The 8,622-nt window shown below is 34.3% G+C and overlaps 1 protein-coding gene across 1 annotated transcript in view; it reads left to right on the top strand.

The window, feature by feature from the left end:
• LOC108693813 overlaps nucleotides 1–8,622 on the top strand; it is a 47,463-nt gene that overhangs the window by 1,149 nt on the left and 37,692 nt on the right. The gene's annotated exons all lie outside the window — the stretch shown is intronic.

The raw sequence follows: 8,622 nt of genomic DNA, 5'->3' as shown, positions 1-8,622 counted from the left end.
TATAAGCAACGTGAACAGACTTGAAATTTCTCTACTCTCTCTCTCTCTCTCTCTCTCTCTCTCTCTCTCTCTCTCTCTCTCTCTCTCTCTCTGGTTGTGAGCGAATATCCTCGGCTTCCTCCTCGCGCGTGCATTTTAACAGCCAAAGCAGGCCGCCGCGCCGGCCGTCCGTGTCGCCATGGCGCACTCGCGGCGGATTGTGGAATGCAAACGCGGAAAAACAAATGCAGCACGATTTCCGCCTGCCGTCGTTTGTTCGGCAATGAGTCTACATCCGGGGAAATCGCGCGCCGCTCTTTATCTATCGATTCCTTCGGGCGTACGTGACCACCGAGTCACTGGCGATAATTGTAGTCCTTCCCGCCGCCCGACGGAACGCGAGCGAGCAAGCGAACGCTCGGAGGAAAACGCGAGCGCGACGACCGCCTTTGTAAAAGTCCCGTTTGCAGAGGCTTCCGAGCGGGGAAATGAATCTCCACCGGTTATACAGTTGCACACGGTGAGGCATTTCAGGTGCGAGGAACCGATATCGATTTTGGAAAAGCCCCATCTCGTTCCCGTCGGTTCTCGTCAAGAGGAACTTCTCGTATGCCGCACAATCCCCCTCCCCCCCTCTCTCTCTCTCTCTCTCTCTCTCTTTTCTCTCTTTTTTTGATTTTACTTTGTTATCTATTATATCTTATTTTTTAATCTTTATTTTTGTTTTTTTTTGCATCTTATAATAATAAGGTCTGTATTTTCTTGTATTACATTGTATTAGAACTTTTTTCTTGCCTTCACCAAATATCGAATATGTACCTATTTCACTTTTAAGTTCCAAAAGTTGCTACTCCTTTATTTTTAATAATAGCTGTGTTCTTTTTAGATGAACTTCTTGCACGGTTCATCCAATCATTTCCAATACGGAGAGAAAAAGAAGAAAGATGAACGGTGGAACAAGTTCAGCTGAAAAGAATAAACCTAATGTTAGGGAATGTAGTGCAGAGCGTTCAATATGTTTCTCGTTTTCTTTAAAAAAAAATTTATAATTTTCTTTTATTTATAAATTTTTCATCATCTTTTTTATCTTTATTTTTCATATTTTTATCTTTGTATTCTTTAGTTTTATTTTGTAAATATTATTTTGTGTTACCATTCTTTCTTTTTATTTCGTTATTATCGTTTTTATATTCTCGTCATAGAAATGTTAATAAATGCTATTATCTATATATTTCTCTCCTTATTTTTTGCATTTTTACTCCCAAAAATCGTTTGCTTATCTTTATGTTTTTAAGCCTGTATCACACTACGCATATTCAAGATTGATTATGAATTAAAGAAATAGAATTCAGCCAATCAGAACGAAATGAGTGACGGATTGAAATTAAAACTATCTGTCTGATCGAATTCTAATCTATAATTCACAATGCTCAATGTGAGACAAGCTTTAGAGGGCTCGCCCTAGAACAGTAATGAATGCTTTATCTCTCTCTCTCTCTCTCTCTCTCTCTCTCTTTCTGTACGGCCACCTCCTCGAAATCGAATCGTTGTCGAACTGCGCGGCGTGCCTCGCCACGAAATGCCCGAAACGCTTTGCCGCGGTAGAATCGCGCCTAGAGTTGACGGACGGAATTTTCGGCGCCTCATATGGCTGCCGAGGCCGAGTCCACGAGGCACGTAAGTGTGTCGCGTAACAGTTGCCCACAGAAGAAAACATGGCAATCCGGGGCGAGCACATCGTCCGAGACGATTGATCGTCTCGTAAATGCGCAGAACGATACAGTCTGTGTCTTCCTTTACTTCAAGGAGGAAAAGCAATGAAGAATGACAAAAGTTGAATTTCTTCACGGTTGTATGAGAAAGAGCGATATTATTACAGCTTCTTTGCAGCTAAATAATACGGAAAGGAGTATTCAAAACGGCTGAAGTATTTAAAAATTTAGCTGAAAATAATTTTGTTGGACTGTCAAAATAATTATGTAAGACAAACTGGTTGTTAGAATGTTAAAACTTTTCACAGTAATGCTTATCATGCTTGAGATTTCTACGTAATTATTTTGTCAACAAAATTATTTTCAAATCTATATCTAGCTAAATTTTTAGATACTTTAATGAAATTGTTCTTTCCGTGCAATGTACTTTCACGCGCGCGCGTTGTATTTAAGATATATACCATATATGCATGAAAAGAATGATTTTATTTATAATAATACCTAAAAATTTAGTTAAATGCATTGAGAGAAAAATTTTTAATATTTATATACAATTACATATTTTACTATAATTATGATTATCACTGCTATTGTAATATTAGTAATAATAATCATATGTACAGTTCTAGCAATAAATATATATAGTTGGCAACTTATATAAAATGATTATAATTATAGTACCGTGGCCCAAAAAATGACTATAAAATTATAGTAATTGAATCATTTTTATGATAATTTCAATCATTTTTATGATTATAATAACTATAATTGTAGTTATTTTAAGTTGTCAATTATATGTATATTTCTTGCTAAAACTATACATGTGGAGTTATTATTATTAATATTATAACAGTAATCTCAATTATAGTAATATGTAATTATAGTTAAATATAATATTAAAAATATTTCTCTCGCAATCAGTGTACAGATCTGAAAATAATTTTGTGTGTGTGTGTGTGTGTGTGTGTGTGTGTGTGTGTGTGTGCGCGCGCGCGTGTGCGTGCGTGCGTGCGTGCGCGTGCGCGTGTGAGCTCTTTGATAAATCAGAAACTTTTTAAAAGATATGTTGAAAAATAAAATTGAATTTTGGTAAAAAAGAAGTTAAAAATAGTCATTGACTTATCAAACTGCCCTCGTATATAATTTTATTGGACCATACTATTAAAGTAATTATCTAGAAAACTCGAACAATGTTGAGCAACGTTGCAATATATATTTGAAATTTGGTAAAGTCAGAGAGAAAATTTAAGTGTAGTCTAGTGTTACGACAAAAACAGGCTTATCTCACGAGATAACATTGAGACGCTCGTGAGACTAAACCCGACGCATAGGATAATTCTAGGCCCTCTCTATTGATTCGAGTTTTACCCTACTGACTCATTTACTACAATTTCGCTCAAACAAACGAATCCCTCCCTTTTTCTCTCCATCATTTCCGCAATATACGCCAAGTATTATGTTAAAATAGCTCTATTTTTCCTCTCAGTTGAATCTTTCTAATTAACGGCAAAAGTGGACGGTTCTATGAACACGTTAATGAAGGGACACCAGTGTTAAATTTTCGTCAGCAAAAGTGGAGTAAAGCTTTTCGATGGCGTTACTGCGCAGTAGGACGAGCCTGACCCCCCGAGTCGACGCTAACATGGTGGTTCGTTCTGTCGTGAACGCCGCCGGCGGCTTTTCCGCCTCGAGCCTTCCCAATCGGCATTTCTAGGCGGCTACCTTATCAATACGATCCGTGATTATAAACAGTATACGAACTGAGAAATCATTAGAACGCCATTAGCTCCGAACCTATCAACTTGTAACTGGATATCGGTTTGAACGTCATTGTCCGTAATAATTAGATCGTTTCCAAGGTAAAAACTCTAACTATCCCACGAATCGATCGAAACACAAACAATGAAATAACGTCGTAATCGAGTTAACCTGCTGCTGATCTTCCCGATGAAAAGTCTCATAAGTTCAAAATGAGTTGAGGACTAATCCCTGTTTCATCGAATTTTTATAAGGCGGATCGATAACTCGGTTATCAGGAATCTGGTGAGTTTGAACTTTTTCTAAAGAGTCTTTAATTATTTAATTACACATTGTTCCGTGACTCATTTAAGTTTTTGTAAATCACTTGTGTTAATTACATTATTCATCTTATCTATATTTATAATTCCTAGACGGAAAGAAGGTTTTGCTGAAGTATCTAAAAATTTAGATACTTTAGCAAGAGATATAGATCTGAAAATAAATGTAGGACCATCAAAATAATTATGTAGGAAAGTCAAGCATAATGAACAATATTGTAAAAAGTTTTGATATTTTAGCAATCAATTTGAGCGTCCTACATAGTTCAATGTATAGGTCAATAAAATTTTGATGTTTTGTACAAAATTATTTTCAGATCTATATCTATCTAAATGTTTAAATACTTCAAAATCATTTTTTCCGTGTACAAATTTAACTAGATCTGAAAATAATTTCGTTCAACCATTAAAAAAGTATGTAGGAAAATTAAGTGACAAATAATGCTGCAAAATATTTTAACATTCTGGCAATCAGCTTGAACATCGTTGCGTAATTGTCTAGCAAAATTTTGATAACCCAACAAAATCACTTATAGACTTGTTGCAAGATAATTCTTGTACGAAAAAAAAAACTAAAAGAATTAAGTTGAAGTATCTAAAAATTTAACTAGCAAGCATGATGAGCACGGAAAGAACAATTTTACTGAAAAATTTAAAAGTCTAGCTAGATCTGAAAATAAATGAATAGAATAAAATAGAATTTATTATACTTCAACATATTTACAGCCAAGAAGGGGACTTGGTTTAATAAATTCTTAACTCATTTATACCTCGTCCGTAAGCTATATCACACATATATTATTATAAAATAAATAAAAAATTTTTGCTTATCCTTTTACTTTCCTACTCTTCTGGTCTTAAACCCTCTGACTTCGCTTCTTTACCTACTTTAATCTGAAAATAAATGTAAGACTATCAAAACAATTATATAGGGAAATCAAGTTGAGTGTTCTATCTAAAAATTTTGATGGTTTAACAAAACCATTTTCAGATCTGTATCTATCTAAATTTCTCGATTTTTCCACAAAATCGTTCTCTTCGTGTGCAAAAAATTTGACATTTTACAATCATTGTAGCGTGAGTGTTCTAAATAATTATTTTGTTAAATCAATAAAATTATTTTTAGCTCTGAAATCTAAATTTTTGGATACTCCAGCAAAACAGTTCTTTCCGTGTAATTCTCAGAATGTTTGACTATCACCGACTATCACCGTAGCGACAAAGTTATAGTTGCGAAATTATCAAACTGCATCGGATATCTCATTTATCTACCCTCAAGTTGTTAATCTTTCGTGACACTTTTCAGAAATAAATCAATATTTTCGGGTGTTCTATATTTTTTTTTCGCCATGTGTCGCATGTCTCGGTTCATTATTCGTACCAGTTTGCAACCGGCTTAGGAATTGTAATTTGCGATAATTGAGTGTTATCTGGACCATTTGGGAGAGACATGTGTCATAAACGCTATGTGAAGGAATCTACCTCGGCGATATCATAAAGGGTTAAAAAGTGAATCAGGACGCACGCGATGCGCGTTCGCTTCGTGAGTCTATGTACTCGTCAACACGTTTTACACATTAAACGTACACGACGTTACGAGGGACGGTAAACCAATCTTGCCGGCCGAGCATGGCTTCTCAAAGTTGTCTCATTGGAAAAGGAAAAAAAAGTAGGTTTCGCGCCTGGCATCAAATTCAGTCTGAAATCTTTTTCCCTCCACGATGCTTCTCCACGCATATTACTGCTATCCGTTCAGGTTCTTTAATTGCGGAGTAAATAACATTCTTCATTTTCAGTGAAAAATGAGAAACTTGAGAAGAAAAATATTTATTGAACTTCGATATAAAATCCAATCCTTTTATAATAATTCTTTTCATAATTTGGTAAAAGAAAAAAAATATTTCCTTACAATCTATAGATTACGTACAGTAGCTTAAAATAATTATATACGAAATGCGATATACATTTCATGCCGATATCAGTGTTGAATTTAATCTTACTCTGACATTAAATATGGTTCTCGCATCGCGAAAGTGATTCAGAATCGGATAACTGCATTTGAAGTTATATAGTACACAATATATAAATAGAAAGGATAATAATGGTGGTATTATAATTATCATAACGGATATTACAATTCATTAAGAAATAAAATATGATATTATCTGACAAAAATTTGGAAGATGCAAATATATCAAAGTAAAAATGAAATCAATTAATGCGAAATTTGATAAAAAATCCGTTACATTTGAAAGAGGTGCAAGAAATTTTAGTTACAAAGATTTTATCTTTTCTCTTTCTCTCTCTCTCTCTCTCTCTCTCTCTCTCTCGCACACAAAACATCAGTAATTTTTTCTAGACGAGTTTGTAATCGATTTAGAAACGCTATACAAATTCCCGTGAGAATCGCGCAATGTCGATCGATTTTAGCGAGCTTTTCAAAAGCATTTCGTATGTATTACATATATGTATAGAAAGATCTAAACGTGCGATATGCGATCTGTGACGTCACACATCGGAATGACGTTCGGGATTGAAGTACGAGAGCGAGCGAGCTCGTGTCGGCAATGGATCTCTCTGTTAGGCGTCGACGATGGAGAGGCGCGATGCCGACGACGTCGACGTCGACGACGCCGTTGCAAGTAGGTCAACTGGACTCGTGCGCGCTGCCGAGGCGATGTTTGCGACCGCGAGACCGTTTCGCTGATGTTAGCGCAGCTAACACAGGCGATTTTGCTTTAGTGCAGTGCCGTGTTTCACTGATTCGCTTTGACGAAAAATTGCGTTTTGCGACAGATTGAAGATCTTTCAGATTCTTCGCAATGAGAAAAATATCTGATTGAAAATGAATGAACTAGAAGACTATTTTTCTAATCATATCAATCAGAATTATGGTTTTTTTTTACTTCAACTGGAATTATAATTCAACTAAAAAATATTGATTTATTCATTTTCAATCAGAATTGCAATTAATGCAACCAAACTATTTTCTCCAATGCGATTACGTAATATTCTTGCCGTATGTCTTTTTGATCATTAAAATGCAAGTGAAACAAAGGTGCGAAACACAGATGAGAAGTACAGAAGAGCGTGAATAAAGTACGAATGCGAGCATATAAAAAGAACAGTTTTGTTGAAGAACCTAATTATTATATGATTTTTTTAAAATTATCTAAGAATTTAATTAGGTATAGATCTGAAAATAATTTTATTGAACCATTAAATAATTATGTATGAAATACTCAAGCATGATGAATGATATTGAAAAAAAATTTAATATTTTAGCAATCATCTTGAGCGTCCTCACATAATTATAATATTTTGATATGCCAATGAAATTCTTTTCAGATTTATATCTAGGTTTTTTTATATGTCAACAAAATCGTTCTTTCCACGTACATATTCGAGAATTTTTTAATCTGTTAAAAACCAATCATTAAAACTTTAATCGAGATCTTTTATTCTCTGCTGAGAGATTTCTAATAGCATCTTAATCATCAAAATTCTATTTTCTTGTGGAAAGAATGATTTTGTTGAAGTATCTAAAAATTTAGCTAGATACAGATCTGAAAATAATTTTGTCATACCAAAATTTTTAGGTAGGACACTCAGACTGATTGCTAGAATGTCAAAAAATGTTGATATTCTAATAATTAATTTGAGTATCCTACCTAAAAATTTTGATGATCTAACAAAAGTATCTAACTAAATTTTTAGATCTTTCTAAATCTTTCTAAATCTTTTCTTATAAGAATTTCAAGCATGATGAGCAATTCTGCAAAAAATTTTAATCTAGCAATTAATTTTTCTAGCAATTAATCTAGCAATTAATGTTTAATTATTTTGATAAGCCAAAGTATTTATATATCTGCGTCTAGATGCTAAATTTTTAGATAATTTTTACTTCAGCAAAATCGTCTTTTTACTTGTACTTACCTTGTACTTCTCGAATGCATGTAATCATCAATGTCGACGAGTTTATATTCGTATATCTGTATGTGTGGATGGTGATTTTTGAATAACAAATGCGGCAATTATTTGTAATATGGAAATGGACATAATTTACAATGCTATTGTACCTCGTTGTGCTGTGATTTTTATATGTGGATATTGTGCGTGTTTTCTTAACGCACATTATTCTGAAGTAATATTGTACAATATTTCTCATTCGTTATTCAGTAGGCATATCTTCGGAAAAAGGCATTTTCATTGTTATGATTGGAAATAATGATCGGGTCAAGGTAAGTTCAGATTTGGCGAGCCATTTTGAGAAATGGTCCGTATATTTATATCGTTGACATGCAACTGTCCGATTCGCGATGGATTAAAGAACACGACGTAAATGGACGTATCAACAAGTATGAGTTGTATAACATGGAGCAAGCAGTATTAATTATGCACGCTTGGATTGCGTTTACATTGCCATGGAAATACGTCGATCGATGCTCGTAGCCTGGGGAGCGTCGGGAGAACGATAGTCAGGAAGAATCGGGAAAACCTATAAGGAAGGCGTGCAAGAAAGTTATGGCTCTTTCAAACTTTTCTAAATAGGGTTTCAGTTTTGCCGAGATTTATTAGTCCTTCGGGGCATGCATCTGCAAGTAGGGTCGAGTAAAAAGAAAATATAGATTTTCGCAGACTCAGCAGATAAAAAATTGATGTAATTAGCATTACTTAAATTGAGAATTAATTTATCAATTTCTTAACCCTCATTAGGATAGTAATTATTAATGTTTTCGATCGACGCTTTCGGAAATCTTGACTTGAAAAAAAAGAGAAAGAGATAAAAGCAAAAAATTTAGAGAAAATTACTGTATGAATATGGAAATTATTTGTTTGGCGTAATTAGAATG

Source organism: Atta colombica, unplaced genomic scaffold (assembly GCF_001594045.1).
Source record: "Atta colombica isolate Treedump-2 unplaced genomic scaffold, Acol1.0 scaffold11, whole genome shotgun sequence".
In the NCBI taxonomy this organism is placed as follows: Eukaryota; Metazoa; Arthropoda; class Insecta; order Hymenoptera; family Formicidae; genus Atta; species Atta colombica.
This window is presented reverse-complemented; position numbering and strand designations above follow the sequence as displayed.